Source organism: Euprymna scolopes, chromosome 7 (assembly GCF_053919585.1).
Source record: "Euprymna scolopes isolate OS-2025 chromosome 7, ASM5391958v1, whole genome shotgun sequence".
NCBI classification, from domain to species: Eukaryota; Metazoa; Mollusca; class Cephalopoda; order Sepiida; family Sepiolidae; genus Euprymna; species Euprymna scolopes.
The window spans coordinates 22538116-22563449 of NC_136488.1; the positions used below are offsets into that span (position 1 = coordinate 22538116).

The window sequence follows — 25334 nt, forward strand, 5'->3', positions numbered from 1 at the left end:
AATTGATAACGAACACCTGTATTTTTTTTTTTTTTAATAATTGCAATTTTTTTATGACCTTCCTCAGTGTAAACACCCCCAACCATCCCATGTTAAGAACGGCTTTCGAAATACCCCCTCTAACCTCCCCATGTTCAGAACGGCTTTTGAGGTTGGGGGTGATTATTTCGAAAGTCGTTCTTAATATGGGGAGGTTGTTTATAATACGCCGAGCCAGTGGGCCACTGGGGCACGTCGTAAAAATTTACTTTTTTTTTTTTTTATATATATATATATAATTTCCAATACTTGTACAGTTTAATCAAGACATTAAAAAAAATGAAAATATCGGAAAAAGTTTAAATTGCGCGTATCCGTTATGGAATGAGGAATGAAGTTCTCCGAAACAAAATTACACTTAATTTCATCAAGTATTTCTTCTTCTTTTTTTTTTTTTTTTTTTTTTACAGACAGCTCGAAAAAACAATTGCGGTGTTGTACAACCATAACTCGTCCCCGGAAAACTCGTCACCAGAAAACTCGTACCCGGAAAACTCGTACCCTTTTACTAAGTAGGAAAACTGGTCCCTTATTGAATAAATATCGATTGCAAACACATTTTATGACCGTTCTTGAAGAAGATATTGTCTTTAAAAGAGAATACACATCCCATACTATTTTTTAAAATATTGGTATTTTTTTAGATTAGGTCCACAAGCACCTGTTAAATATTGTACGAGTTTTATAACTGATCCTCCCCCTCCAAAAAATAAAATAAAAATGCTTTTGTAGACAGACCGCTCGTGAAAACTTAATTTTTTAGAACAATGAAAAAAAGCATCAAAAAACTACATAACACAGACAAATGAACCACATTTTGTTTTTGAAAACTTTTAAATGTCTGCTAAAAAATTCTTCCGCGATGCGACAAGTGACCTTACTACGCGCGTCCATGCGCGAACGCATCATGTAAGAATAGCAAAACGATGGCGATGAGTTGCCACAAAATAGTCCAAGGGTTCAGAGGTTAATACCATTGCAAACAGTAAATTGGCGCCGGGTTTGAATATCAAATTCGTTGTCAGCGACCCCCCAAACATATAAAAAAAACAAATTTTATTGGCGGTGTTCTATTCTATTCTAGTTAAAGTAAACGGTGCCGGGAAAACTCGTCCCGGGAAAACTCGTCTCGGGAAAACTCGTCTCGGGAAAACTCGTCTCCGGAAAACTCGTCTCGGGAAAACTCGTCCCCTTTCGCTAGGTAGGAAAACTGGTCCCTTATTGAATAAATATCGATTGAAAACACATTTTATGATCGTTCTTGAAGGAGATATTGTTTTTTAAAATAAACTATAGCCCCCCCCCCTCATAATATTTTTTAAAAAATATTTTTACTTGTTTAATGTTTTTTTTTGTGTTTTTAATAAAAGCGTTTATTATGTTCATAAACGAGACCGCATATTTTTTTTTATATTAATATAAAAAGAATTTATTTATATACTGTTGTTTATAAAAGGGTAAAATCGATTTTTCTACCTCGCCGACTATGTTGTTTATTTAATTTATTTGGAATCGTTTATTTGGTAAAGAAAAAACAAACAGAAAACAAACAAAAAACATGTCGGTCGAGTGTTACGGGAGAACGAGAAATAATGCCCGGTATCACATCTTAGGGGGTCTTGATAATCGCTAAAAAATAGAAAATTAAAGAAATTACTAAGGGAGATTTGGTTTTAAAAAGAAAATAATAAATTTTAATATTTTTAAAAATATAATTTAGAGAGAGAGGGGGGCATAAAACCTATATCTCCCTTCGAAAAGTAACCAACAAAAAATGAAATTAAAAAGATTCTTGATAAACGATAGCGGAGTTTTCAATAAAATTGATTAATAAATTTATTTAGTGATTACTTTCTCTCTTAATGATTGATTTTAGAATTTTGAAGTAAAAATTAAAAAAAATTAAAAATGAGTTAACGAGAGATTGTTAGCACATGGCATCTCTCGCGCCAAAAAAATATTTCGTTTTTAATTTATTAGTTAATTTTTGCAAAATTTGACAGGACGACAATAAATGTTGATAATTGATAAAATCATAATTTTAAATAACGCATGAGTGCATTTGGTATGACAGAAAACAAAAACATAACAACAAAGAACTATCATAATTAAAAACCAAAACCAAAAGCGTAACGAAGAATCGAATCGCTCCCTGTTTTTTAATTTTTGGGTTTTGTTTTTTTTATTGTTTTCATGACTCCAAAAAACATCGTTAAAATAAGAACAAAAAAAAATTTGTAATTAACTTTGTATGAACATAATAAACGCTTTAAAATAAGTTAAACCACTAAGAACTTAGCCAGTTAGGTAGAAAACGGACACTTAGAAAATCGATTTTATTTAAAAAAAAAAAAAAATTAAACAAGTAAAAATATTTAAAAAAAATATTATGGGGGGGGGGCTATAGTTTATTTTAAAAAAACAATATCTCCTTCAAGAACGATCATAAAATGTGTTTTCAATCGATATTTATTCAATTAGGGACCAGTTTTCCTACCTAGCGAAAGGGGACGAGTTTTCCCGAGACGAGTTTTCCCGAGACGAGTTTTCCCGAGACGAGTTTTCCCGGGACGAGTTTTCCTAAATTCAAAGTAAACATTTACCCAGTAAATTTTTCTGTTGGTCGCCATGGAACTCAACACACAATGAGTACCGTTCGTTTTCTACTTAGCTTTGAAAGTTTTCGGTGGTTCAACTTATTTTAAAGCGTTTATTTAGTTTTAAAAAAAACAAGTATTGTAGAGTGTTTTGTACAAAAAATGTCCGACATGAGATAATCACATCTTAGGAGTCTCGATAATCACTCAAAAATAGAAAATCAAAGAAAATACTGAGGTAGATTATAGTTTTAAAACGCCCCCCCCCCCCGGGATAATAAATTTGTATATTTTTAGGTAATGTCCAAGATCACTGCTCGGGGAAAAAATCAAGCTACCGGACGTGGATACGGTTGCTTATGTAACGAAACCGAACGGAAGACACGAAAAACGAAACGATATATTTAAAAAAAAAAATAGTCTAGTTTTTAACATTTCCTGTGTTATTACGAAACAAACAAAAAAAGAAAACACTTCTTGTATTATCAAATAATAAAACAAATATTTTATTTAGAAAATTTGGTACTTCACGGGAACGTGGGCCCTGGTGTTTTTATTTAATCATTACTCCTTCAAAGCGCATGCCCAAAAGATGTTTGGTTTATTTAATCACGAAAACTTTTTGAAGGTACTATTTGAGAATTTAGGAAAACTCGTCCCGGGAAAACTCGTCTCGGGAAAACTCGTCTCGGGAAAACTCGTCTCCGGAAAACTCGTCTCGGGAAAACTCGTCCCCTTTCGCTAGGTAGGAAAACTGGTCCCGTATTGAATAAATATCGATTGAAAACACATTTTATGATCGTTCTTGAAGGAGATATTGCTTTTTAAAATAGACTATAGCCCCCCCATAATATTTTTAAAAAATATTTTTATTTGTTTAATGTTTTTTTTTTCTACCTAACTGGCTAAGTTCTTAGTGGTTTCACTTATTTTAAAGCGTTTATTATGTTCATACAAAGTTAATTAAAAAAAATTTTGGTTCTTATTTTAACGATGTTTTTTGAGTCATAAAAACAATAATAAAAAAACAAAACAAAAAAATTAAAAATTGGGAGCGTTACTTTTTTGTTTTGGTTTTTTAATTATGATAGTTTTTTGTTGTTATATTTTCGTTTTCTCTCATACCAAATGCAATGCACTCATGCGTTATTTAAAATTATAATTCTATCAATTATCAACATTTATTGTCGTCCCGTCAAATTTTGCAAAAATTAACTAATAAATCAAAAGCGAAATATTTTTTTTGGCGCGAGAGATGCCATGTGCTAACAATCTCTCGTTAACTCATTTTTAATTTTTTAATTTTTACTTCAAAATTCTAAAATCAATCATTCAGAGAAAAAGTAATCACTAAATAAATTTATTAATCAATTTTATTGAAAACTCCGCTATCGTTTATCAAGAATCTTTTTTTAATTTCATTTTTTGTTGGTTGGTTGGTTGTATTACTGTACACATAGATTCGAAAAATAATAAACTAGACAAAATACTGTTAGAAATTCGCTCAATATATATTACCGTGACATAGGTTGACATATATTCGGTGTTTTTTTAATAGTATTTTGTCTAGTTTATTATTTATAACACCTATTCCCGAACTTACTGTGTTTAAGAGAGAGTCGGCCGCTATTTTGAATTGTCCAATACATCGGTAAACACTGTATGTTTTTCGAGCTGAATAAACATGTTACATTGAATAAAAACACGAAAAATATATCCAGTTTGGTAGGAAAGTAACTTATCTTGCCTTTGAAAACATTTATTTGTTATATATTTGTTTTTTGACAATTTTTTCGAATCTATGTGTACAGTAATACAAACCCAAATCGATTTTACCCTTTTATAACAACAGTAAATAAGTAAATTCTTTTTATATTAATATAAAAAAATATGCGGTCTCGTTTATGAACATAATAAACGCTTTAAAATAAGTGAAACCACTAAGAACTTAGCCAGTTAGGTAGAAAACGGACACTTAGAAAATCGATTTTATTTAAAAAAAAAAAAAAAACATCAAACAAGTAAAAAAATTTTTTTTTAATATTATGGGGGGGGGGGCTATAGTCTATTTAAAAAAAACAATTTCTCCTTCAAGAACGATCATAAAATGTATCAATCGATATTTATTCAATAAGGGACCAGTTTTCCTACCTAGCGAAAGGGGACGAGTTTTCCCGAGACGAGTTTTCCGGAGACGAGTTTTCCCGAGACGAGTTTTCCCGGGACGAGTTTTCCGGGCACCTTCGAAGGGAGATATAGGCTTTATCCCCCCCCCCTCTCTCTCTAAATTATATTTGAAAAAATGGTGCCGGGAAAACTCGTCCCGGGAAAACTCGTCTCCGGAAAACTCGTCTCGGGAAAACTCGTCCCCTTTTGCTAGGTAGGAAAACTGGTCCCTTATTGAATAAATATCGATTGAAAACACGTTCTTGAAGGAGATATTGTTTTTTAAAATAAACTATAGCCCCTCCGCCCCCCATAATATTTTTTTAAAAATATTTTTACTTGTTTAATTTTTTTTTGTGTGTTTTTAATAAAAGCGTTTATTATGTTCATAAACGAGACCGCATATATTTTTTTTTATATTAATATAAAAAGAATTTACTTATATACTGTTGTTTATAAAAGGGTAAAATCGATTTTTCTACCTCGCCGACTATGTTGTTTATTTAATTTATTTGGAATCGGTTATTTGGTAAAGAAAAAAAAAACAGAAAACAAACAAAAAACATGTCGAGTGTTACGGGAGAACGAGAAATAATGCCCGGTATATCACATCTTGATAATCGCTAAAAAATAGAAATTAGAAATGAGAGATTGTTAGCACATGGGCCATGTGGCACATGGCATCTCTCGCGCCAAAAAAATATTTCGCTTTTAATTTATTAGTTAATTTTTGCAAAATTTGACAGGACGACAATAAATGTTGATAATTGATAAAATCATAATTTTAAATAACGCATGAGTGCATTTGGTATGACAGAAAACAAAAACATAACAACAAAAAACTATCATGATTAAAAAACAAAACAAAAAAGTAACGAAGAATCGAATCGCTCCCTGTTTTTTAATTTTTGGGTTTTGTTTTTTTATTGTTAAACAAAAAACATCGTTAAAATAAGAACAAAAAAAAAATTTGTAATTAACTTTGTATGAACATAATAAACGCTTTAAAATAAGTTAAACCACTAAGAACTTAGCCAGTTAGGTAGAAAACGGACACTTAGAAAATCGATTTTATTTTAAAAAAAAAAAAAACATTAAACAAGTAAAAATATTTTTTTTTAAATATTAGGGGGGGGGCTATAGTTTATTTTAAAAAACAATATCTCCTTCAAGAACGATCATAAAATGTGTTTTCAATCGATATTTATTCAATAAGGGACCAGTTTTCCTACCTAGCGAAAAGGGGCGAGTTTTCCCGAGACGAGTTTTCCCGGGACGAGTTTTCCCGGCACCGTATTACTGTACACATAGATTCGAAAAAGTTGTCAAAAAACAAATATAAAGTAAATGTTATCAAAGGCAAGATAAATTACTTTTCTACCAAACTGGATATAATTTTCGTGTTTTTATTCAATTTAACATGTTTATTCAGGTCGAAAAGCATACAGTGTTTACCGATGTATTGGAAAATTTAAAATGGCGGCCGACTCTCTCTTTAACACGGTAAGTTCGGAAAAAGGTGTAATAAATAATAAACTAGACAAAATACTGTTAGAAATTTGCTCAATATATGTTACCGTGACATAACTTGACATATATTCGGTGGTTTTTTAATAGTATTTTGTCTAGTTTATTATTTATAACACCTTTTCCCGAACTTACCGTGTTAAAGAGAGAGTCGGCCGCCATTTTGAATTTTCCAATACATCGGCAAACACTGTATGCTTTTTGAGCTGAATAAACATGTTAAATTGAATAAAAACACGACAGTTATATCCAGTTTGGTAGAAAAGTAATTCGAAAAAGTTGTCAAAAAACAAATATATAACAAATAATTGTTATATATTTGTTTTTTGACAACTTTTTCGAATCTATGTGTACAGTAATACAAACCCGAACGGGAAATAATGTCCGGTATATCACATCTTAGGGGTCTTGATAATCGCTAAAAAATAGAAAATTAAAGAAATTACCGAGGGAGATTTGGTTTTAAAAAGAAAATAATAAATTTTAATATTTTTTAAAATATAATTTAGAGAGAGAGAGAGGGGGGGGGTAAACCTATATCTCCCTCCGAAAAACAACCAACAAAAAATAAAATTAAAAAGATTCTTGATAAACGATAGCGGGGGTTTCAAGAAAATTGATTAATAAATTTATTTAGTGATTACTTTTTCTCTTAATGATTGATTTTAGAATTTTTAAGTAAAAATTTAAAAAAATTAAAAATTAGTTAACGAGAGATTGTTAGTACATGGCATCTCTCGCGCCAAAAAATATTTCGTTTTTAATTTATTAGTTAATTTGTGCAAAATTTGACAGGACGACAATAAATGTTGATAATTGATAAAATTATAATTTTAAATAACGCATGAGAAAACAAAAACATAACAACAAAAAAACAAAAAAGTAACGAAAAATCGAATCGCTCCCTGTTTTTTAATTTTTTGGTTTTGTTTTTAATTATTGTTTTTATGACTCCAAAAAAACATCGTTAAAATAAGAACAAAAAAAAAATTGTAATTAACTTTGTATGAACATAATAAACGCTTTGATATAAGTGAAACCACTAAGAACTTAGCCAGTTAGGTAGAAAACGGACACTTAGAAAATCGATTTTATTTAAAAAACAAAAAAAAAAAAAAACATTGTTTAAAAAATAGTATGGGGGGGCTATAGTTTATTGTTTAAAAAATATTATGGGGGGAGGGCTATAGTTTATTTTAAAAAACAATATTCCTTCAAGAACGATCATAAAATGTGTTTTCAATCGATATTTATTCAATACGGGTAGTAGCGAAAGGGGACGAGTTTTCCGGAGACGAGTTTTCCCGGGACGAGTTTTCCCGGGACGAGTTTTCCGGGCACCACTATTTGAGGCTAAAAAAGGGAGGGACAAAAGCATTATTTGAATATGTACGAAAAAATAATTTAACAAAACAATAATATTTAGTGGAGAAAATAATAAATAAAAAATTAAATTAAATAAAAATAAAGTAAAAACAAGCACGAAATAAAAGTATGAATCAAATTTACCCAAAGAAAAAAAAATTCAAAAAAATAAAATAAATACACGCGCGATTAAAAATAAAGTCTGAGATGAAGAAAGTGAAAGAAAATGCTTTGAGGGAACAATCACTAAAAAAATACGTTTACTTTTAAATAAATGTTTTTATAATTATATATACATTTTAATGATACAATTATTTGTTACTTATTTGCCGCGTTATTTGACCAAAAAGAAATTGGAGTTATCGCCCTCTAACAATAGCCGCCGTCTGCATACGGCACAAAGTGCCACCGTAATGACTTTTAAACGATCCCCTCCCCTCCTCATGTTAAGAATGGCTTTCGAAACAATAACGTTATTATTTCAGCGCGGTAACAAAATTGAATTTAGGAAAACTCGTCCCCGGAAAACTCGTCCCCGGAAAACTCGTCGCCTTTTGCTAGGTAGGAAAACTCGTCCCTTATTGAATAAATATCGATTGAAAACACATTTTACTACCGTTCTTGAAGGAGATATTGTCTTTAAAAGAGAATATACATCCCATAATATTTTTGAAAAAATATATATATTTACTTGTTTACTGTTGTTTAAAAAAAATTAAATTAATTTTTCTAAGTTTTTGTTTTCTACCTAGCTTTGAAAGTTTTTGGTCTTTCAACTTGTTTTAAAGAGTTTATTTAGTTAAAAAAAAAAAAAAAAGAAGTAATGTCGAGTGTTACATATGAACAAAAAGAATTTAGGAAAACTCGTCCCGAGAAAACTCGTCTCCGGAAAACTCGTCTCGGGAAAACTCGTCCCCTTTCGCTAGGTAGGAAACCTGGTCCCTTATTGAATAAATATCGATTGAAAACACATTTTATGATCGTTCTTGAAGGAGATATTGCTTTTTAAAATAGACTATAGCCCCCCCCCCATAATATTTTTAAAAAAATATTTTTATTTGTTTAATGTTTTTTTTTTCTACCTAACTGGCTAAGTTCTTAGTGGTTTCACTTATTTTAAAGCGTTTACTATGTTCATACAAAGTTAATTACAATTTTTTTGGTTCTTATTTTAACGATGTTTTTTGGAGTCATAAAAACAATAATAAAAAACAAAACAAAAAAATTAAAAACTGGGAGCGTTACTTTTTTGTTTTGGTTTTTTAATTATGATGGTTTTTTGTTGTTATGTTTTCGTTTTCTCTCATACCAAATGCAGTATGCACTCATGCGTTATTTAAAATTATAATTCTATCAATTATCCACATTTATTGTCGTCCTGTAAAATTTTGCAAAAATTAACTAATAAATTAAAAGCGAAATATTTTTTTGGCGCGAGAGATGCCATGTATGTGCTAACAATCTCTCGTTAACTCATTTTTAATTTTTTAAATTTTTACTTCAAAATTCTAAAATCAATCATTCAGAGAAAAAGTAATCACTAAATAAATTTATTAATCAATTTTATTGAAAACTCCGCTATCGTTTATCAAGAATCTTTTTAATTTCATTTTTTGTTGGTTGTTTTTCGGAGGGAGATATAGTTTTAACCCCCCCCCTCTCTAAATTATATTTTAAAAAATATTAAAATTTGGGTTTGTATTGCTGTACACATAGATTCGAAAAAGTAGTTAAAAAACAAATATATAACAAATAAATGTTATCAAAGGCAAGATAAGTTACTTTTCTACCAAACTGGATATAATTCTCGTGTTTTTATTCAATTTAACATGTTTATTCAGCTCGAAAAACATGCAGTGTTTACCGATGTATTGGAAAATTCAAAATGGCGGCCGACTCTCTCTTAAACACGGTAAGTTCGGGAAAAGGTGTTATAAATAATAAACTAGACAAAATCCTGTTAGAAATTCGCTCAATATATATTACCGTGACATATGTTGACATATATTCGGTGTTTTTTTTAATAGTATTTTGTCTAGTACAGTAATACAACCCTAAAATTTATTATTTTCTTTTTAAAACCAAATCTCCCTCAGTAATTTCTTTAATTTTCTATTTTTTAGCGATTATCAAGACTCTTAAGATGTGATATACCGGACATTATTTCTCGTTCTTACGTAACACTCGACATGTTTTTTTGTTTGTTTTCTGTGTTTTTTTTTCTTTACCGAATAAACAATTCCAAATAAATTAAACAACACACAACATAGTCGACGAAGTATAAAACTCGATTTTACCCTTTTATAACAACAGTAAATAAGTAAATTCTTTTTATATTAGTATAAAAAATATGCGGTCTCGTTTATGAACATAATAAACGCTTTAAAATAAGTGAACCACTAAGAACTTAGCCAGTTAGGTAGAAAACGGACACTTAGAAAATCGATTTTATTTAAAAAAAAAAAAAAACATTAAACAAGTAAAATATTTTTTTTAAAATATTATGGGGGGGGGGCTATAGTCTATTTAAAAAAACAAAACAATATCTCCTTCAAGAACGATCATAAAATGTGTTTTCAATCGATATTTATTCAATAAGGGACCAGTTTTCCTACCGAGCGAAAGGGGACGAGTTTTCCGGAGACGAGTTTTCCGGAGACGAGTTTTCCGGAGACGAGTTTTCCCGGGACGAGTTTTCCTGGCACCGAACAAAAAATGTCCGACATAAGAGGATCGAATTTAGGAAAACTCGTCCCGGGAAAACTCGTCTCCGGAAAACTCGTATCCGGAAAACTCGTCTCCGGAAAACTCGTCCCCTTTCGCTAGGTAGGAAAACTGGTCCCTTATTGAATAAATATCGATTGAAAACACATTTTATGATCGTTCTTGAAGGAGATATTGTTTTTTAAAATAAACTATAGCCCCCCCCCCCATAATATTTAAAAAAAAAATATTTTTACTTGTTTAATGTTTTTTTTTTTTTTTTTTTTAAATAAAATCGATTTTCTAAGTGTCCGTTTTCTACATAACTGGATAAGTTCTTAGTGGTTTAACTTATTTTAAAGCGTTTATTATGTTCATACAAAGTTAATTACAAATTTTTTTTTGTTCTTATTTTAACGATGTTTTTTGGAGTCATAAAAACAATAAAAGAACAAAACCCAAAAATTAAAAAAAACAGGGAGCGATTCGATTCTTCGTTACGCTTTTGGTTTTGTTTTTTAATTATGATAGTTTTTTGTTGTTATGTTTTTGTTTTCTGTCAAACAACATGCACTCATGCGTTATTTAAAATTATGATTTTATCAATTATCAACATTTATTGTCGTCCTGTCAAATTTTGCAAAAATTAACTAATAAATTAAAAACGAAATATTTTTTTGGCGCGAGAGATGCCATGTGTTAACAATCTCTCGTTAACTCATTTTTAATTTTTTAAATTTTTACTTCAAAATTCTAAAATCAATAAGAAAGAGAGAAAGTAATCACTAAATAAATTTATTAATCAATTTTATTGAAAACTCCGCTATCGTTTATCAAGAATCTTTTTAATTTCATTTTTTGTTGGTTGCTTTTCGAAGGGAGATATAGGTTTTATCCCCCTCTCTCTCTAAATTATATTTTTAAAAATATTAAAATTTATTATTTTCTTTTTAAAACCAAATCTCGCTCAGTAATTTCTATTTTTTAGCGATTATCAAGACCCCCTAAGATGTGATATACCGGGCATTATTTCTCGTTCTCCCGTAACACTCGACATGTTTTTTGTTTGTTTTCTGTTTTTTTTTCTTTACCAAATAACCGATTCCAAATAAATTAAATAAACAACATAGTCGGCGAGGTAGAAAAATCGATTTTACCCTTTTATAAACAACAGTATATAAGTAAATTCTTTTTATATTAATACTAAAAAAAAATATGCGGTCTCGTTTATGAACATAATAAACGCTTTTATTAAAAACACACAAAAAAAACATTAAACAAGTAAAAATATTATTAAAAAAATATTAGGGGGGGGCTATAATTTATTTTAAAAAACAATATATCCTTCAAGAACGATCATAAAATGTGTTTTCAATCGATATTTATTCAATAAGGGACCAGTTTTCCTACCTAGCAAAAGGGGACGAGTTTTCCCGAGACGAGTTTTCCGGAGACGAGTTTTCCCGAGACGAGTTTTCCCGGGACGAGTTTTCCCGGCACCAAGAGGATCGGTTCCCGGAAAACTCGTCCCGAGAAAACTCGTCTCCGGAAAACCCGTACCCGGAAAACTCCTACCCAAAAAACTCCCCCCCCCCCTTTTTACTAGGTAGGAAAACTGGTCCCTTATTGAATAAATATCGATTGAAAACACATTTTATTACCGTTCTTGAAGGAGATATTGTTTTTAAATGAGACTATGATGCATGCACCCCCATAATATTTTTTTTAATTATTTTTAACTCTTGCTTAAAAAAAAATAAACTTGATCACGGAGTCCAGATACGAAAAACGAAACTAAATATTTATTTAAAAAAATACTCTAGTTTTAACACTTTTTGTGTCATTACGAAACAAAAATAAAGAAAGAAAACACGTGTATTCAAAGAAAGCAATTATTTTATTTAGAAAAATTAATTCAGTTTAAATAATTCTTGTGTTATGTAATAACACAAGAATGTAAAGGGAAACAAAAAAGAAAACACGGTCTTATGTAATTTTGGTACCGCGCTGAAATAATAACGTTATTATTTCGAAAGCCATTTTTGACATCGGGAGGGGAGGGTATTGTTTAAAAGTCATTTCGGAGGTACTTGTGCAGTACTTTAAAATATACAAATTTATTTTCTTTTGGGTGTGGGGGAGGCTCGTTTTAAAACTATATCTACCTCAGTATTTTGTTTAATTTTCGGACAGTTTTTGTTACAAATTATTTACTAATTTTTATTCGTTTTTAGTTTTTAATTTTGTCGATCAAGTAATGAGTAATCAAGAAATTAAGGAAACGAATCTAACCTTATTGTTTTATATTTATTAACATGATTTAAAAAAATAAAACCTTTTTGGTACTTCTACAGTTTATCGCTGAAAATGGAGACGCCAAGAAAAAATTTGATAGATTTTTAAAGTTTAAAAATTGAAAAAAAAATTAACTCGTATAATTCAATTGATTTCATTACGTAGAAAAAATGGCTGCATGAAAGCGCGCCGGCACTTTGTAAACACTGTTTTTAAAAAATAAAAAATAATATTTCTATTATTTCTTTTTAAAACTTTAATAGTTTATTTTGGAAGTATATTCCATAAAGAAAATAAACAACCCACTTTAAAAGGAGAAATCACGAGTTTTTATATTTTATTTGCAGTTTCATGTTAGGGGTGTCAAAAATTCCCAAAATATTCTGACACACCTAGCGTATCACGTTGGTACAGTGGTAACGTTGCCAGCTTTGAATGCTACAGCTTCGGTTTTGATTCTAGCTGATGGCACCCAAATACTTTGTTTTCACTTTTGAAATCACGACTCTATATACGAAATCTGGAAAAATTGAAATATCATATTTAAGCATATTTTATGATCGGGGAAAGCCTGGCGACCCCCCACCCCACACTAGTAATAAATAAATTATCAATTCATCTATATATATAAAAGCCAAACGTCTGTGTGTATGTATGTATGTTTGTTTGTAACGCTAAAACTTTTGAAAGACGGAACCAAACTTGACAAATGTGGTATCATATCGAAGCCCCATCACCCGGATGACAAATATCGAAATTTCACGTCAAACGGATCACTAGAAGTTGGTCAACTGATCAGTTATCTTCGAGGAGGGACCCCAAAAAACCTGTCATTATCTATATATATATAAAAGACAAATGTTTGTTTGTAACGCTAAAACTTGAGATGAAAGATTCCTCTCCCCTAAGAATAAAACATATGTTCAATATCTGCTTTTGTTTTTTCATTGTTTATACAGTCCCGAGCAACGCCGGGTAGCCCTGCTAGTAATAAATAAAAAGTAATCTATTAATTGATAAACAATCGATTAATAATAAAAAATAAACATTTGATTAAAAATGAATTAATAAATAATCGATTAATAATAAATATTAGATTAATAAATAAAAAAAAATCGATTATTAATAAAAAATCGATTATTGATAAATGAAGAATCGTTTAATAATAACACACAAACGATTAAAATGAATAAATAATCGATTAATAATAATAATAATAATAATAATAATAATCAATTAAATAAACAATCTTTTAATGATATATGAATAATCGATTCATAATAAATAAAATTGGTTAATAATAAATAAATAATCGATTAATAAAAATTAGTAAACTATCGATTGATTATAAATCAATAATCGATTTATAATAAATAATTTATGAATTAATAAAAATAAATAAATAATTAATAAATAATATATCGATTGATAAAAATACATAATTCATTAATAATAAAAACTAACTGATAAATAAATGAATAACCAATTTATAAAAAATTAATAATCGTTTTATACTAAATAAATAAATAAAAGAGTATGAATTAATAATAACAATGAATAAATAATCTATTAATAATGAATGAATAAATAATCTATTAATAATAAAGTAAATAAAATATAATAAATAGTAAATAATAAATAAAATAATCGCTTAATTATTAATAATCGATAAATAATAAATAATCTATTATAATCGATAAATAATCTATTAATAATAAAAAGTGAATACTAAAAACGTAATCAATTAATAAATAAACGCTTAATAACACACAATTGATGAGTAATTTATAAATGATTAATTAATAATGAATAATCTAATTAATGATAATAATTGTTAATAAATAATCAATAATGTATAAATTAATATATATATCGATAAAACTTAATTAATAATTTTAACAATTAAATAACAGTACATCGATTTATAACAATTAAATAACAGTACATCGATTTATACTAAATAAATTATCGATATAATATTAAGGATTCATTATAAATAAATAAATAATTAGTTAAAAATAATTAATCGATTAATAAAAAATAAAGAATCGATGAATAATGATGAATAAATAATCGACCAATGAATATTAAATAATCGTTTTTGTAATAAATAATCTATTGATAATAAATAAATAATAAGTTAATAACAAAAAAACAATTAATCGGTAAATATTTAATAAAAATAGATTAATAAAAAAATACACTAATGATCAAATTATAATAAGTAAATAATCGATTAATAAATCAATAATCGGATTATAATAATTACAAAATCAATAATAATGAATGAATAAATTAATAAATAAATAAATTATTATTAATTAATAAATAATTGATTAATAATAATCAATAGTCATAAATGAATTAATAATCCCCAACAAAACTGCCTCTGAGATGGCTATATATGCTGATGACACTACACTCTATAACAGGCATGACAGGAAAATAAATGAACACATATCTAAAAGCATGGCAAACGCACTAGAGGATGACCTCCAATCTGTAGTGGAATGGGGACATAAATGGATGGTCACATTCAATGCTGCCAAGACTAAACTGGTTTCCTTCAATAATTACAAGAAACCTTCTCTGCCACCAATAGCAATGGCCAGTGACTCCCTGTCTGAGAGTACATCTTTCAAACTGCTTGGCCTAACGTTCACAGGAAACATGAGTTGGAACAATTATATTGAAAACATTGCCAGGGCCGCTGCGAAAAAGGTAGGCTCTCTCTACCATGCTAGAAAACTACTGACACCTGAAAGCATCCTGTACCTTTATAAGGCCACCATTCGCCCATGTATGGAGTATTGTTGTCACATTTGGGCTGGTGCATCTGCTGCTAGTCTCTCGCTCCTAGACAAGGTTCAAAAGAGAGTCGCCAATCTGATAGGCCCTGAACTGGCATCTAAGCTTCAGCCTCTGTCCCATCGACGAAACGTTGCATCCCTCTGCCTGTTCTACAAGTATTTTAATGGTGAATCCTCTGACGAACTGCTGACACTTGTGCCCCCACGACGTAGACACCCTCGACAAACCAGACAGGCAGCTAAATCCCATCCCCACACAGTAGAGATCCCTAGATGTAAAAGATCTTTCTACTCCAGTAGTTTCTTCCCCAGAGCCGCTAGACTCTGGAATTCCATTCCAGATCCCTGCTTCCCTAACTGTACTGACATGCAGAAATTCAAGTGTAACGTGAACCGACATCTTGCTGCCCAAATCCCAACATAGTGCCCCAGTAGTTGCTGCCCCTGATAGTAGTCCCCTACACCAAAGTGGCAATGTGCCTTGTTTGGGGTGAAAATGTAATAATAAAAAAAATTAATTAAAAAAATAATCGATGAATAAGAAATTAATAAATAAATAGTCGATTTATAATTAATAAACAATTGGTTAATAATAATTAAATTAATGATTTATAATAAATAAATCATTAATCGATTAATAATAAATCACTCATCAATTATTTATAAATAAATAAATAATCGATTAATAAAAAGTATATAATTAATAATAAATAAATACTCGAGTAATAATAATTTATAATTTATAAAAACAATCGATTACTAAAATAATAAATTAATAATAAATATATAATCGATAAATAATAAAAGAAATAATTGCTTAATAATACATAAATAATCGATTAATGATAAATCAATTAATCGTTAATTAATAATAAATAGGGCTAGGACAACAGCATATTCTTTTCATTGCTTTGCCTCTCGAGTGTGTATCCTTTGATAACTTATATGCTTTTATAACGTGATGTGGTTTGGAATGTAGACCCCCTGATTTTGAAGGAGACATGGTTGTGGGGGGTCTACGTTGGAAGTTGGAGTTCTGAGTTTAATCTTGTATTCTTTCTGGAAACTTTTCATGATGGAGTTTTGGGATTTGTGGAACAGGTCAACAGACTTGGTTAGAGCAGGACAGAGAAGGAAATTAAGTGAGAAAAAGAAGCAAAGAAGCATTTTTTTTTGTAGACCATGATAAGGTAAAGCCGTAACAATTACTCACTAATATGGCATTGAGAAGCCCCACCAGAAGCTACTGCATTGTCCAGAATCCATTCACCAAATGGTAATACAGCAGCTCTTGTACTTTACACCTGCTGATAGGACAGTTTCCTTTGTGGTTAATCCAAGGTTCGGGTCCCTGACTATCAGGCAGATAACGTCAGCCTAGTAAATCGTTTACCTTCAGCACCCTTATTAGTGGCATGGCTAAACAGAAAATTTTCGACATCTCAGGTGTTACATTATCTCCCCTCCAATACAGTAACGGATATATTGTCTTATTTTCCCTCCAACAAATGAATATATTTTTCCATTATCTCCCCTCCAACACAGTAACAAATATATTGTTGCATTATCTCTCACCAGCAATTGAATATATTGTTGTAATATCTTCCCTCTAAAGGGAAGGTACACCACTTTGAATGTCACTACCAATTAAATGTCCATTCATTATAATAAGAAAATCCACAAAGTATTAACACTACAGTTGAATGATACATAATGTCTCGTATTGTTATATATTGAAGGGGACAAATCCCGGTATTTAGAGAAACAAAGTAATTAAGGTTGAATATAATTATTATTAAAGGAGAATGCTGGAATCGAACTCAGTTATCAAAAGTTAAAACAAATACATATTGTCATATAGATACGATTCCAGGAATGCAGTGGGATTATCCATTGTAGTTAGAAATAGCTATAAAAACAAAGTTAGGTCAGAGGAATAATGGAACAATGCAATTAAGGAATTTCTTTGTGTCGCCAGGACACGTGTTGAAAGCATACGCATGTACATGTGCATCTCATGCATGTTTGGCTGTGTTCTGACGTCACAAAGAAATATAGAATCAATCTATACAGTTAAGTTACTGGGGGAGTTCAGTCGGCAGTTGAGAGAGGAAAGACAGAGCAGTCAAAGGTTAGTTGAGTTGGAGAGAGAGTTAGCCTAAGCTTCTTCTAAGACTATAGTGGAATGGGGTCACAAATGGATGGAATCATTTGATACTAGTAAAACTAAGCTGCTCTCCTTTATCAATTACAAGACGCCTCTCCAACCCCCTATATCTATGACAAATGACACCCTACCTGAGAATTCTACCTTCAAACTCCTCCGTCTAACATTTGTGGGCAATATGAACTTGAATAAATACATAGAGGACATTGCAAAGACTGCTGCAAAGAAGCTGGGTTCCCTCTATCGAGCTAGAAAACTACTCATGCCTGAGAGTATCCTGTACCTTTACAAGGCCACCATTCGCCCATGCATGGAGTATTGTTGCCACATCTGGGCTGATGCATCTACCACTAGTCTCTCGCTAAAGTCCAAAAAAAAGTTGTCAATCTAATCGGTCCCACTTTATTAACTAAGCTCCAGCCCCTGTCTCATCACCACAATGTTGCATCACTGTGCCTGCTTTACAAATATTTTAATGGAATGTGTTCTGATGAACTCATTTCACTTGTACCCCCTCGATGTACATATCCTCGACAAACCCGTTTAGCAATAAGATCTCACCTCTTCACTGTTGTTGTCCCTAAATGCCAGAAAGCTTTCTATTCTAATCGTTTCTTCCCTCGAATAGCTAGACTTTGGAATTCCCTTCCTGCTGTCTGTTTCCCTGGCTGTACTGATATGCAGAAGTTTAAATGTAACATAAACCAACATCTTGTTAATCTTTCCTAGACATGGCCCCAAATAGTAGCCCCTTACGTTTTGTAAGGGGTGAACATAAGTAATAATAAAAAAAAAAATTAAAAAACGCAAAGGAGGGAAAGACAAGACAATGTAGTAATTTTGCCTGGCATCGAATTCTTATCATTCTCATCACCAACTGGAAATAAATGTCTTCATATTGTTTGTTAGCCTTTGTCTTCGCTTGTCATCAACCGCAAGGTAATGTGTTTTGTCTTCATCGTATAATGAATGTTATATGAACCCCTTTTCAAAGTGTTGACTGTATTCCCCACCTCATCATCAATAAGGTATCTCCCCTCTGTGTTTAAAGAACTATTCATCAACATTTCTCTCTTCGCCTTTATAATCTATCTGCTATTATAAATGTTGTCTCCATCCCCGTTATGACCGTCACCAATACAACAGTATGCTCAACTAAAACGGTCATCCAAGACTAAAGACACTCCATCCAAAATCGTCTCTGGGTTCTCTTACCTTAATAGAAGTGCAGATGGTATTAAAAGAATGGATAAGAAATTTGGGGTTAGTGGTTGTAGAACACTTGATGTGGCAGGTTCAGTTCATAGGGGAAGATCAAGGGAAACATTGGAAAAGAAGTGTAAAAATGAGGAAAAGAAGGATAAATAAAAACATGATCAGAGGTAGGTAAACTTGAGAATCGATTTCTAAAATCTGTCCAACCATGCCAGCATATAAACAGATGTTAAATCAAGGATGATGATGATGATGATGATGATGATGATGATGATGATGACAACAATGACAATGGACGACAATGATAATGGTGCTGGTGACTTGTTTAAATGTAAGTAACAGTGCAAATATTAACTGATAATAATACATTTATGATGAGAGTTTATCAGGCATGCAAATTCGGTTTAGTCATGCTCAAAAGCATATTTATCAACAATGTCAAAAATTAAGTTATATATTCAATAATATATATAACTAATATTGCCGGGCGAGTCACGAGTGATTTAGTATGTGTTAGAATATTGAATTTTGTTTTATTTTTAGTTTTAATAATAATTTCAGTGTATTTTTTATGAAAAATAAAAATCTGAAAACGAACTAGAATTTCCAAACATAAAAATAGAGGGGAAAACCACAAGAATTCCAGAAAAATGAAAATGAAACAAAATAGAATTTCTAAAAAGAAGAAACGGAATTAAGATGAGCTTGCATTCAAATTTTGTGTCCTTCTTATCATTTACACACCAAGGTGAAATATGTAGATTGCACAAATCGTAGAATGTTTTATAGTTGAGAGCTTGAATGTCTACTGGAAAGAGCTTGAATGTCTACTGGAGAGAGCTTGAATGTCCACTAGAAAGAACTTGAATGGCTACTGAATAGAGCTTGAATGTCTAGTAGACACTATCCTCGAGTGTCTAAGGTCTTTCTGTATAGGGGTTTGTCGAGACAACCTTCCATGAGAATACTTTTTCCTACAAGTAAACCCTGACTAAATATTCAAAATCACATAGTATTTGTGGCCCAAATAATATCTCCTCAGTATAGCTAATCCACACTTGTTACACAAGGAATGGTGCACCTTCTTCAAGTGATGTTACCTCAAGTAACAGCACAAAGCTGGATACTCCACTAGACTAGATGAATTCTTGTCCTGGAATACACTGAGACCAAGAGACTACAAGAAAGATATAACATATTTAAATGGTCAATTAGAAAAACGGAAATAATGTTCTCAAGTTAGTAAATCAAGAACTTTAATGGAATATTTGAATATCGATGTATCTCATATAGAGATCAATTGTTTGCACAAGGGAGGGGGAGGCCCCTGATTTCTGAGAACCTTGACTGAAGTCAAATAAAACAGAAAGAATATTAATTTGAACAGTGGAGGGTGGAGTGATAATAGTGTCACCCTAAAGAAAACAACGCTACAGCTTTATTTTAAAACGTTTATAAAAAAAATCAATTCAGGTAACTTGATTATGTAGTAGAGCTGACATCTATTCAATGTAGCCGCCTTCAGCCTCAATCACCGTCTCGATATAGATCCAGAACTCAGAGCATGCCTTTTCCACAAGCACCGGCGAGAGCTTGGCAAATGTTCTCGATGCATGGCCAAATGAAGTAGTCCTGCAGGTTCAGGTCGGAGAATGGAGGAGGGCCAGTGAAAGAAGAGTACAAGTAGCACTCTTTATGAAGCCAAGCCTGGATCTCTTTGGATATGGGGTCCGGCACAGAATCCTGCTGCCACACTCAGAGTTTGCCAGCGACCACTTGATGTACAATATGGGGGGTCTCCACACTCTTCAGCACATCCAGGTACATTTTGGTGTTGACTTTCAAGCAAACTTCGAAGATGTGAGGTGGCATGATGTGGACCTCGCTTGAAACCACACCAAAGACCATAACTGTGATCGGAAACTTTGTTTTCATCACCCTGGGCTCGTCCCCTGTGGCAATTTAGCATTTTGAGGGTGCTGGCAATGGTCCTGCTGTCATAACTTTGATTAGTAGAGAGCATGAGTTGTACAGCGGTGCATCTCCAATCTCACTCGTTGAATATAGTGTCACTTTCAGACATGACAGAAGGTTCCTATCGCTCTTGGGATTTGTACACATGTGGCCAACTAGTAGATGCTCTGCAAAAAAAAAATAAAATAAAATAAACCTGGTTTTCATCAAATGGAAATGGAATCATGTCATTTTTTCTAGGGCAACAATTTTATCATTCCACTCTGTATTGAAAGAAATGGAAAACTCATACCGTTTTTTATTACCTTTTCCAGGAAGCACACTATTTTTATGTATTCTTGAGATAAAGAATAAAGTAAACATCCAAAATTCAGTGTTTATTTATTTATTTGCTTATTCATTTCTGTTCGAGCTTTCGACTTGCATAAGTTATCATTAAAGTATGGAGAAAAGAGATATGCTTACAATTTAATTCATTCAGTATAGGTGAAAATTAACAACAATAACGAATTACAATAACAATAAAACAATGTTTTTTGTTGTTTTAAAAAATTACGACTTACCAAGTGATAAGGGTTAATGAAATTATCAATTAACTAGTTAGACCTGTGGAAATTCACAGAGGACTCTTTTATATGTAATATTTTGATATTGGTATTCTGTGGATGTTCACCGTACATAGATATTATTGAAGTCCTTTTGTTAAAACTACCAAAGTATTTATCTAAGATAGCAAGGATGCCCAGTGTAACTCAGTCTTAAAATACACTTAAATATGATATTTAATTTATGCAAATTTCATATATATTATTATAGAGTCAATTTTCTATCAATTCTTATCTATATATCTATAAAAGTGAAAGTGTCTGTCTGTCTGTCTGTCTGTCTGTCTGTGTGTCTGTCTGTGTACATTTCCCTACACAATAACTCTGTCAATTTTCATTCTACAGGCTCGAAATTTGATATACAGGGTATGGAAATTTGGGAAAATCTTTGTAATCTGTTTTCAGCCAGAAATTTGGCTGTTAAGGGGGTCAAAGTTCAACGATTTGACCTTTGAAAATTCTATCAAACTCCTTCGCCAATTTTGGGTCTAAACTTGAAATTTTAGATATAGGTTCCTTGGACATGGATCTAACTTAATAACTTGATTTGAGCCTAAAACAATGAATGTTAAGGGGTCATAATAGGGGTCAAAGTTAAAAAAAATTTGACCTCTGCAATCTCTACCAAATTACTCAGACAATTTCTGGTCTAAACCTTTGAAATTTTACATAAAGCATATTCAGAGATAGGGCAAGCTTTTTAATCAGGTGGGGTCGAAAATGTCTGCCTAAAACTTTCGACAGAGGCGACGGATTTTCACAAGATCAGTATCGTTTTTAAGCTCAACCTTTCAGACGACAAATACCAAAAAATTGGCTAAAAACATTAATTTCTTCACCCTCAACTGGGCAGTTTTCTACAGGTGAGGGGTTGCTTTATTCGCCGATATTTTCGAAAGTCATCCCCTCTTTTCGATTGTCTAGCCTTAATTTAAATCTACGTTACTTCCGGATTGACGTTGGTCGTAACAGGAAAGACGTCACATTTTTTCCTGTTTTTTTTTCTTCCTTCGCGGTACGGGTCCAAGCCTGCCTTCCTACTACCACATTTTTTTTTATTTTTTGCTCAACACACAGTTCCAAACACCCGGGCAACGCCGGGCACCCATGCTAGTATATTATAAAGTTGTGATTTAAAAAATAAAACAATATATCCATATGATTTGGGTCCATCAGCTTGAATTGAAACCGAAACCAAAACTTATGAATAAAATATATATATCTATCTATGTATATATCCATAAAAGTGAACGTGTCTGTGTGTCTGTCTGTGTACATTTCCCTACGCAATAACTCTGTCAATTTTTAGTCTACAAACTCGAAATTTGATATACAGGTTACTGAGATTTAGGAAAATCTTTGTGATCGGTTTTCGTCAGAAATTTTGCTGTTAAGGGGTCAAGGTTCAGCAATTTGACCTTTGAGAACTCTACCAAACCCCTCCGCCAATTTTGGGTCTAAACACTTGAAATTTTAGATATAGGTTCCTTGGACATGGATCTAACTTAATAACTTGATTTGAGCCCAAATCAATAAATGTTAATAGGGGTCAAAGGTAAAAAAAAAGAATTTGACCGCTGCAGTCTCTACCAAATTATTCAGACAATTTCCGGTCTAAACATTTGAAATTTTACATAAAGCGTATTCAGAGATAGGGCAAGCTTTTTAATCGGTTTGGGTCGAAAATTTGTGCTACCAATATATAAATGTATGTTTTCATGTCTGCCTAAAACTTTCGACAGAGGCAACGGATTTTCACAAGATCAGTATCATAATGTCGAAAAACTGGCTAAAAACATTAATTTCTTCATCAACTGGGCACATTTCTACAGGGATATGTTGCTTTTTTCGCCGATATTTTCGAAAGTCATCCCCTCTTTTCGATTGTCTAGCCTTAATTTAAACCTACGTTATTTTCGGTTTGGCGATGGTCGTAACAGCAAAGACGTTACGTTTTTCCCCTTTCTTTTCCTCCTTCACAGTACAGGTTCGAGCTTGCCTTCCTACTACCACTTTTTTGTTTTTGCTCAACATACACCTCCAAACACCCGGGCAACGCCGGGCTGAAATGCTAGTATATATATATATATATACAACAGTGCTTAAACATATTTTTATTATAAAGTCTATAATTTTGTTATAAAAGTTTGAATAATACTTCTATTTTTTATTTGCTTTAAAAAAAGAAACATACATTATATACACTGTTGGTCATCATTACCTTAAAATTTGTCTGACGTCACTTCCGCCGAATAGTTTTGTAAACAAAGTGCCAATCTTAACGAAAACCGACGTTTGCTATATCGTCGGTGTATGAAATTGTAGAGGAACGCGGAATTGATAAACTTGTTCGAATCACAAGTGCATCATCACAAAAGATATTTATTCCAGCAGGAGTATACGATAAAGTTCTGTGGTGACTTCATCGCAAAATGATTCCAAGGAATGTTAAAAAGCAAACGGTTCTAATTGCTTATATTCTTATCTTCTCAGTTTCGTTGGAATCTGTTTTTCTATTCACTCTCTAAAAATTTTCACATGGACGTGTGAACTAAAAAAAAAAAAATTTTCAGCTAATAAACATCTTTCCAAACCTTAAAAAGTTACACTTATATGCGAACTTAGAATTTTCCATAAGATCAATAAGATTTCTATAAGATCAAGAAAATTAGTTTTAGAAAGATTCTACAGGTTGAACAAATGAAAGGAATCAAATAGCGTATCCTCCACACACCACCTCATACCCTTTGGAAGGTGGGAAAAGCGAGACTTAGTGACTCACATTCCAGCTTCAATTCATACAAATATATATACTAGAGATGGGACGATTCCAATATCCCCCCCCCCGATGCCGATGTAATTACCGATCATGTACTAAATTCCCGATTCCAATACAATTACCGATGCTAATTCCAATTCTTTGTAAATCTATAAGCATTCAATTATGGAGTTGATATTTTCCCCCCAATTACCATAAAAACATGTGTTAAATGTGCATATATTTTCTCAAATGTTAAAATACTCTGGTGATGAATGATCTACGGTTTTACTGGTCGTTTAAAACCAATAAATATATAATATTTAAATATGACTATCAACAGCAGAAGATTTTGTTTGAAACAAAATCACATATAAAAGACATTTGAAAGAATTGTTTTTGGTATCGGAAAATAGATATTTTTTTTTCGATTTCAATACCAGCAAAAGTTCCAATTTTTCCGATTCTCGATTCCAATTCCGATTAATCATCCTAACACATGGCCTACTATAATAATGTATAGTAGGCCATGCCCAACACTAGTATATACACACTAACAAGAACAAAAGTAAAATAACACACATAGATAATGCCACGCTGCCAAATACTCAAATATGCACATATTCACACTATGAGCACATTGACTTGTAATTAATATTCACTTAACTTCTTTACCCAAACACAGGAGCCAGGAACCATACCACAGATCAAACACTAAATACATTTTTGTCACAACTTCCTAATTTCTGTTGTTGAGCTGTGTTTTTGTGTAATGAAATGTATGGATTCATTCAAAGTTCAAACTCAACTTTTATGTGCAGTGAAAACTGAAGAGTGAGAATCTGAAGGAAAATTGCAAACAATTAAGTAACATTTAACAACAAAAAACAATAAAGTAAAATTAACGACAATTAATTACAATTAAGTAATATCAGCAACAATAAACGAGTCACATGTTTTGTACAAAATCGAGTGTGAATTCAAATAAAATAAAATAAAAGAGAAAACATATTTTTCAGCCAATGAGAAGAGCTAAAATATTTCTACTAAAATCTTGAAAAGAATCCATTAAAAATTTGATACCAAACTGTTAGGAGCATCTTCTTACAGTAT

At 31.5% G+C, this 25334-nt stretch overlaps 1 protein-coding gene across 1 annotated transcript in view; it reads right to left on the reverse strand.

Moving 5' to 3' along the window:
* LOC145279633 (monocarboxylate transporter 2-like) overlaps positions 1-25334 on the reverse strand; it is a 160751-nt gene that overhangs the window by 125073 nt on the left and 10344 nt on the right. The gene's annotated exons all lie outside the window — the stretch shown is intronic.